The sequence below is a fragment of the Marmota marmota genome, unplaced genomic scaffold, assembly GCF_001458135.2.
Source record: "Marmota marmota marmota unplaced genomic scaffold, marMar, whole genome shotgun sequence".
Lineage (NCBI taxonomy): Eukaryota > Metazoa > Chordata > Mammalia > Rodentia > Sciuridae > Marmota > Marmota marmota.
This window is the reverse complement of record NW_025999960.1, coordinates 2874622-2883376: the sequence shown is the minus strand read 5'-3', so window position 1 is coordinate 2883376 and position 8755 is coordinate 2874622.

Sequence of the window (8755 nt, the reverse complement as noted above, 5' to 3'; positions counted from 1 at the left end):
GTAAAAAATTGAATTTTGAGAGTTAAATTGTAACATGTCTCTTATCAGCCTGAATAAACACTTGTGTACCCTGAGAAGAAAACTGGATTATGTTCTGTGTATTCTCATGTATGTTAAAAATGTCACAATAACTTGCCAAAAAGGCATGTGTTGTTCTGTTGAAACAGCTTTTAATCTTTCTCCACACAATTTGTTGCAGCAACCTTCTCAGCTTTTGTCCATTTAAGGGAAGAGAGATGCACCTGAAAATGTAATTTAACAATAATTCTGAGTTAGTAGATTAGGTGTGGGCATATTGGAACTGATAAATCCAAGTTTGGTTAATGAGGACCCATAATAGGCAAGTTAATTATGGTGTAAGAGACTTAGTGTTCATGCTGATCAGTGGAAATGAGATTCATAGGAGTTTTAGAATTCTCATTTCCAATTCAGAGTTTGTCACCTATTGGTGGTGAAAACTCAGTCAGTCCACTGAAACTCCCTGACTCATGACTCCTCATCTGAAAATTATTGGGTAGAAGGATCCTAGGGTCTTTTTCTTTCCTCTAAAATATAAATAAATAAAATTATATAAAATGCTGTTTTCCAAATTCATCCCTGGGGAATACAGTGGGAATATAACATCTAGTTTGGGGTAGGGTTTCTTCTAAATAGACTTCACACACATGCCATAAAAACTTTCTGGAGGTTTTACATTCATATTATGTGGTAGTGATAAAAGAAACTTATTTCAGCTCGAATCAAAGGAATTCAGTTGTTTCCCCCTTGCCTGGATAATCAGTCTGCATGATCAGAGTTAGGTCATTGCAGCAACCCTGTGACTGCCTGGGAGCCAGACTTGCATGGTGTGGTGAGAAAAGGTTTTTTACCTAGTTTATGGCCTTCTGGTAGAGTGCATTTCTCTCTCCCTCACTGGGGATGGAGGAGTAGTATCTAAACATTCTTACTCTGTATAAAGAAGAGCAGAAATGGAGATTATTTATATGAGAGGCCTCACACAGGTTCTGGAAGTGATTTTAGTTTAACCCTTTTCCATTTGTTCCTTTGAAATCTCTTACATTAGCTCTCTGATGCAACTACTTCTGATTGCTTGCCACCTCTGGGTGTGCTTCTTTATATGCAGAGCCAGGTTTGTTAGGAGTGACTGGTTTTGGGCGAGGTGGAGAGTTAGTCCCAAACCTAACTCATCTCAAAATATGTGCAAATATTTGTGCTAAACTATCTCATGATTTCACAGAAAGCTCTTGCACATCAACAGAGACCATGTAACTAAAATTATCCTTAATGTTTGCTATAGTCTGAATGCTTTCTTCCCTCCAAATTGATATGTTGAAATCTTAACTCTCAAGGTGATGGCATTAGGAGGTGGATTCTTTAGGAAGTGATTAGGTCATGGGGTAGACTCTTCATGGGTGAGATTAGTGTTACAAAAAAGGACCAGGGAGACCTGGAGGTATAGCTCAGTAGTAGAGCACTTGCCTAGTATGCATCAGGTCCTGGATTTGATCCCCAGCACTGTGTTTAAAAAAAAAATGAGGGGTAGGGGAGGGCAAAGATCAAGGGAGCTTGTTTGCCTTTTCCACCATGTGAGGACCCGGCAAGAAAGTGCTGTCTTTGAGCCAGAAAGTGGACCTTCAACTTGATAGTGGATTTCCCAGCCTCCAGAACAGTGAGAAATGAATTTCTGTTGTTTATAAGTAACCTAGTTTGTGGTGTTTTGTTAGAGTAGCCTGAACAGATCAAGAAAATAGTCAGATTATAGCATTGGGGGAAAAAAGCAAGTTTAACTATTTTATCACTGCAACTTAACATTGTACTGGAGGCCTAGTTAGTATAATAAGGAACACACAATAAAGGAACACAGATTGTCAGGAAGTAAAGTGGTTTTTATTCACAGATGACATGATTATATCTATAGAAAATTCCAAGCACTCTACAAATAAATACATAAAACTATAGTTAGTAAGTCATTTTAGCAATGTTGTCAGATGAAAGGTCAATACAGATTATCTTAATACAATTAGACAATTTTAAAAATGTTGTACCACAAAGGCACAAAGATAATGAGAAATTTTTAACAAAATATTTATAGTATCTCTTATGTTGAAACTACAAAGCATTGCTGAGAAAAACTGAAGGAGAGCTAAATAAATGGAGACAGAAATATGTCCATGAGTTGGAAAACTCATGTTAAGATGTTAATTATTTTAAAATTAGACATTTGGTGAAATTCCTATCAAAACTTCAGAAGACCTTTTTTTTTTTGGTAGAAATTTACTCTAAAATATACATAGAAATGCAAAATACATAGAATGGCCAGAACAATCTTGAAGGACTTAACCATGTAACTTTGAGGCTTAAATAAGGGCTGGGGTTGTAGCTCAGTGGTTGAGTGCTTGCCTTGCATGCAGGAGGCACTGGGTTTGATCCTCAGCACCACATAAAAAAATAAATAAACAAAGCTATAAAGCTTAATTGATATTAAAAAAATAATAAAAGACAAGTCCATTAAAAGGGGGGCAAAGGATATGCACTTCTTTTGATGAAGAAAGAAATATGAGTGACCAATAATCACATGAAAAGATGTTCAGTGTCATTACTCACTAGAGAAATGCCAAACTACAGTGACATAACACTTTATCCCCTTCAGGGTGGCTGTAATAGAGCATGGACAAGGAACTAGTGTTGAAGGTGGTGTGAGAAATTGGAGCACTCATGGGAAATGTTGGGAAAAATGTAAAATGGTGCAGTCATTTTGGAAAACAGTTTGGTAGTTACTCAAAATTTAGTTCCATGTAACCCAGATATTTACATAAGAGAAGCCGAAAGACATGTCCAATCAAGAGCTTTTACATGAATACTCGTTATTTACAGTATTAAAGGCAGCATTGTTTATAATAGCAAAAAAGGGGAAACAATCCAATGTCCATTTACAGATAAATGGGTAAAAACTGTGGCATAGCCATACAACGGAATATTAAACAACATTCCATAATAAGAGATGCACTTTGGGTCCATGCTATGATATGATTGAATGCAGAAAATGTGTTGAGAATAAGGGGACAGATGTACATTGTTATTTCACTTACATGAAATATTCAGAATAGACCAAACCATAAAGACAGAAAGTCAGTTAATGCTGGGGAGGTGGCTCAGTGGTAGAGCATTTGCCTAGAGTTCACAAGGCCCTGGGTTCCATCGTCAGTGCTGTAAAACAAAACAAAAGAAAACACCCAGAAAGTAATTGTGCATATCAGGGGATACAGGAAGAAAAATAGGAATGACAGCTAATGGGTATAGGATTTTTTTCCTGGGGCAATATAAATGTTCTAGTGTAAGGTAATGGATATGGTTGCACAATTTTGTGAATATACTAAAAAACAATAGATTATTCTCTTTAGAAAAGTAAAACTAGTGAAAATTCACATATGCACAACACTGTGTAGCTTTCAAGGAGACACAAATATTGAAGATACCCTAAGCATATAACAGTGAGTGGTCTTGAGGTGAAGGGGATAAAATAAAATAGGAATAGGAAAAAATCCCATTAAAAAAAACTGCAAGGAGAATACATTAGTGGTGGCCTGGGGTGAAATTGGAGGCAGGATTTAACTACAAAATGGAAGCATGACAGTCTTTTATCCAGTGATGAAATTGTTCTGTATTCTGATTTTTGTGGTTGATTTGAAAATTTATATTTTTTAAAAATGCATAGAGTAGTACATCAGAAGAAAAAGTCATTTTAAAAAACTGAATGCAATGTTTAAAAACAGTGTGTTGTGGTTTCTGTTTTTATTTTAACCTCTCCATTTGTTCATAAAAAACATGTGTTACTCTTCTCTGTGAGCCACCTCCCTTACTTTATTATTATTATTTTTTTACCAAGTCATGCATTTATCAATTTGTTGGTTATTTCTCAGTTTAGTACATGAAAGGTGTGCTGCATAAATTTATTCAGGCTTTTGTAGACAGAATTTCAGAGATGGATAAACCATTCCTATTATTTTCCTACTGAACCAGAAAGGTGTTGATTTCTTTGACATTAGAAACTACCTTAAAATGTTTCCAGTATCAGGCTTGAATATAATCACTTGCTACTAAAAAAGAAAAAAAGAAAAGAAACCCAAACAAATGGAGCTTGTGTTTAAAAAAACCAGAAGTTTATGTTGTAAAAGATCTTCCACTCATAAGAGTCCCTCTTACTCTCTGATCTCCACCGCGGGTGTTATAAGGAGATTACTACTTGTGTCATGCAACATTTTCTGAATTTATTCTGGGTGGTTTTTCAGAGCATCACCTGTGTAGGTGATTTCTGCTGCACATCATGTAATTTCAGTTCTCCCTCTAATGCTCTTTTTAAGGCAGCACATACCACCAGGGTCTCACTATAGCTGCTCTCTCTGGATCCCCCACTGGAGGTGATGTCACATGTTTCTTCTGGGCCTGTGCAAAAGTGAGCTTTAGATCAGAATAAATCTATTTGTGCTAATATGATCAAAAAGAGGATAGTTTATTTCAGTTGTGACATTGGGTTTTCATTTCTGTTTCAATTGACTTTGTATTTTGTTTTCAATTATTGATGATTATCTAGGGACCAGAATATTTAAATACCCCCAATAAAAGTGTAGAAATATTTATTTTTGGTCCACATTACAATTAGGGTAGTTGTTACTTAGATAATGAGAATAGCCTTTTATGAATTTTTTGGTCTCCCCACCCTCAGTTTTCTGTTTTGTTTTTTTTTTTTTAACTGACATTTTTTTTCTATTTCTTTGAAGATGGGCTTTCTGATTTTCATGTATGGATATCCAATGTCCAGTTTACGTCACAACACTGTAGAGAAGTAGCTTTCACCCTTTGAGAGCTGGCTCTCTGTAATAACCATGCTCTTTGCCCCAGCACAGAGGTAAGATGGGACCCACTGATTTGTACATAAAAACATCTAGGATCCCTTTCCTTTAGAAGTTTGTCTAAGAGAGAAAAATGGTAGAGGGATTTTGTTTTTTATATACGACCAGGTATGCGTCTCAAAAGCTGCATGTAAAATGGGAAAATCTGAAACTAGTTTGAGTACATCAGAGGACCACCTTACTACCAAGTCAAAGCTTTGGAGAATTCTTTTTAAAAAGGGAGAATTGATTTCTCATTACTTTCTTAGTTTGGACTTTTGTAAACTAGGTCTTTTAAAGCAAGGCTGATTTTGATTTTTAGGACACTGAAAAGTTTTTTTTTTTTTAAAGTAATATTAATAGGCTAACGGGATGAATTTGTTTTTTGTAGCTTTAATTTGTGACAAATTTTGAGAAGCTAAATTAATCTAGGTTTTGAGAATCAAAAATCCATTTCAGACTTTCTTATTCTTTTTGGTTTTATATGGGGACAATTTTTTGGGGGAAAGTTTGGGATGAAGAGGGTTCATTGGGCCTCATCATTAGGAGAGGGAGGAGACATAGGGAAAAAGAGCCCAGGGGAGGCTTAGACATGCAGAAGTGTCCTAAGGTGGTACAGGTCATTGATATTAAAAACACCTCAGCTGTGGAACCCATCCTTCAAAGAAATCATACTCAGAAGCCTAATATATTGAGATATAAGCCAAGCTGCTTGGTTGAAGCAATATAGGAAGAGCCTGGCACCCTACTGATAAAGGGCCATTTCTGCCATGGAATTTAATGTGTGTCACTGATTAAAGGTTCAGACCAACTGCTCCTGGAACCTGGGGCTTCCATGTGCCAGCTGTGTGACTTGGATCAGCTGCACCACCACTGTGAGCCTTGGGGCCTTGATCTGTGAAATGCAGGTTAACTCGACCTTGAAGGTTCCTGTAAGGCTTAAGAAATGGAGAGAAACTGCTTGGCAGACTGTCTGCATGTGACAAGATCCAGTGAATGTTTAAACCACCAGTTAGCATCCCACCTGACCTAAAATTTTCATCTAGAAAATCACTAAGGGATTTCACTACTGTGTTGCTGGAAGTGACTCCAGAAGAAAGCATGAAAAGGGAATCAATACCTCTGAAGGGAAGAGGAACCTGCTGTTTCTTCTCTGGGCTTCTTTAACTGACACTTGGGTTTACGAATTGAGATTTCTAGATAACAAGCACAGATTGTTGGAGCTGGAGCAATACGAGAGCACCCACTCAATGGCCTCTTGGACTCATGTGCAACCTGAGCGACAGAAAGGTTGCCAAATGCCCAAGGCTGACCAATTGCAGGACACTGATTATTCACATTCCTTTACCATGAGAAACTGTTGTAAAAATTGGAAGCAAGAATTCACTGCACAATGATGTAAGGAAAACTTCTGGGGTGAAGAAAATGTTCTCTAGCTTGTTGGGGATGTGAGTTTCATATTTTTCTCAAAATTCATTGAACTGTTCATTTAAGCTCTGTGCAATCTACTGTATGTAAATTGTCTCAGCTAAAGAAATTGGAAAGTGTAATGTTGAAATGTATCCATTGAAATCCATGTGTTTTAATTATTCTTTTTTTGGGTGGAGGGGTCGTTTCTGGGATTGAAATAGGGGGCACTTAACCACTGAGCCACACCCCCAGCCCTATTTTGTATTTTATTTACAGACAGGATCTCACTGAGTTGCTTAATGCCTTGCTTTTGTTGAGGCTGGCTTTGACTCCCTATCCTCCTGCCTCAGCGTCCTAAGCCCTGTGTTTTAATTCTTAACCTCCAATACTTCAAGAATGTGGCCTTATTTGGATATAGGGTTTTAATAGAAGTAATTGAGATAAAATAAGATAATTGGGTTGGCCTGAGTCCAATATGCCTGGCGGCCTTATATAGAAGGAAAACTTGGATGTAAAGAATTATAGAGGGAAGATGACCATTTACAAGCTACTGAGAGAGGTCTGGAACAGATCTTTATCTCACAGCCTCAGAACCAACACCATAATCTCAGCCTTTTAGCACCCAGAATTGTGAGGTGATAAATATCTGGCTTTCATGTTACCCTGTTTATTGTTCTTTGTTGTGGCAGTCCTAATAAACCATGCTGAAAGAAAGGAGGGATTTTGGTCCCAGGCCAATACTAATCAATAACACTTAAAACTTGAAGCATGCAATGCCTATGTTATAGGCATTAAACTGAGCACTTAATATGCATTATCATAATTATCAAATATAACATTAACAACACATTTAATATTTATAACATTAGAGGTGGATACTGTTATTTATTTTCTCCTATTTTATTTGCTAATCTTTCTAGCTTCCTCAGATGGAGTCTTCAGTGATTTTTCAAATCTTTTTTTCTAAAATTGCAATATGACTGTAAGTATCTCTGTAATTGCTGCTTTAGTTACATATCATAGGATTTAATCTCTTCTGTGTCTCATTCAATTAAAAATATTTTCTAATTTCTGTTGTGAATTCTTTTACTCCTGGGTTATTTAGTGAATATTGTTTTGATTATGCTATAGTTTGGATGTGAATGCCTTTCAAAGGTTCATGTGTTAAAGGGTTAAATTTCATTCTTCTACATATGGATTTCCAGTTTTCCTATCACCATTTATTAAAAAGGCTATCTTTTCTCCAACAAATATTTTTGGCACCTTTGTCTAGTATCAGATAATTGTACTTATGTGGTTTTGTCTCTGTCTTCTATTTCATTGATCTTCATTGTCTGTTTGCAGCCAGTATCATGCTGTTTTTGTTATGAAAGCTCTGTAGTATAATTTGAGGTCCCATATTGTGATGCCTCCTGCTTTGCTTTTCTCACTAAAGATGATTGCTATGGTTCTAGGCTCTTATTCTACCAAATGAATTTCATAATTGCTTTTTCTAATTCTGCGAAGATTATCATTGGGTTTGATGGGAATTGCATTGAATCTGTATAGGGCTCTTGGTAGTATGGCCATTTTGACAATATTAATTCTATTTATCCATGAACAAGGAAGGTCTTTCCATCTTCTAAAGCCTTCAGTTTCTTTAGGGTTCTATATTGTTTGTTGTTGGTCCTTCACCTCTTTTCCAGATTGATTTCCAAGTATTTTATCTTTTGAGGCAATTGTGAATGCATTAGTTTTCCTAATTAAACCAATGCTTTGTTCATTGAACTTTTGTATTTTTTTAAATTCTCAATTTCATCAATTTTGGCTCTGATTTTAATTATTTCTTCTAATGATTTTGGTGTTGGTTTGTTCTTTTTCTAGGCTCTTGAGATGTGATGTTAGATTATTTATTATCTTTCTATTTTTTTAATGTCTGAGCTCAATGCAATGAACTTTCTACTTAGAACTGCCTTCATAGTGCCCAAGAGATTCTGATGTTTTATCACTATTCTCATTTACTTCTAAGAATTTTTTTGTTTCTCCCCTAATTTCTTCTGTTATCCATTTGCCATTCAAAAGTATATTATTTATCTCCAGGTGTTAGATTGGTTTCTGTTTTTATTTTATTGTTCATTTCTAATTTTATTCCATTATGATTTGATAGAATGCAAGGTATTATCTCTTGTGTTTGCTAAGATTTGCTTTATGACCTAAAATATGGTCTACTTTAGAAAATTCCATGTGCTTCTAAGAAGAAAGTGAATTCAGTCATTGCTGGATGAAATATTCTATAGGTTAGGTCCATATTGTTAACTGTATATTTTAGTTCTATAGAATCTTTACTTGTTTTTTGTCTGAATGATTTAACCAGTGTTGAGAAAGATGTGTTAAAGTCACCCAGTAGTAATATATTGAGGTCTATTTGATTCTTAATATTGAGAAGGATTTGATGTATGTAGATGGCTCTGTTGTTT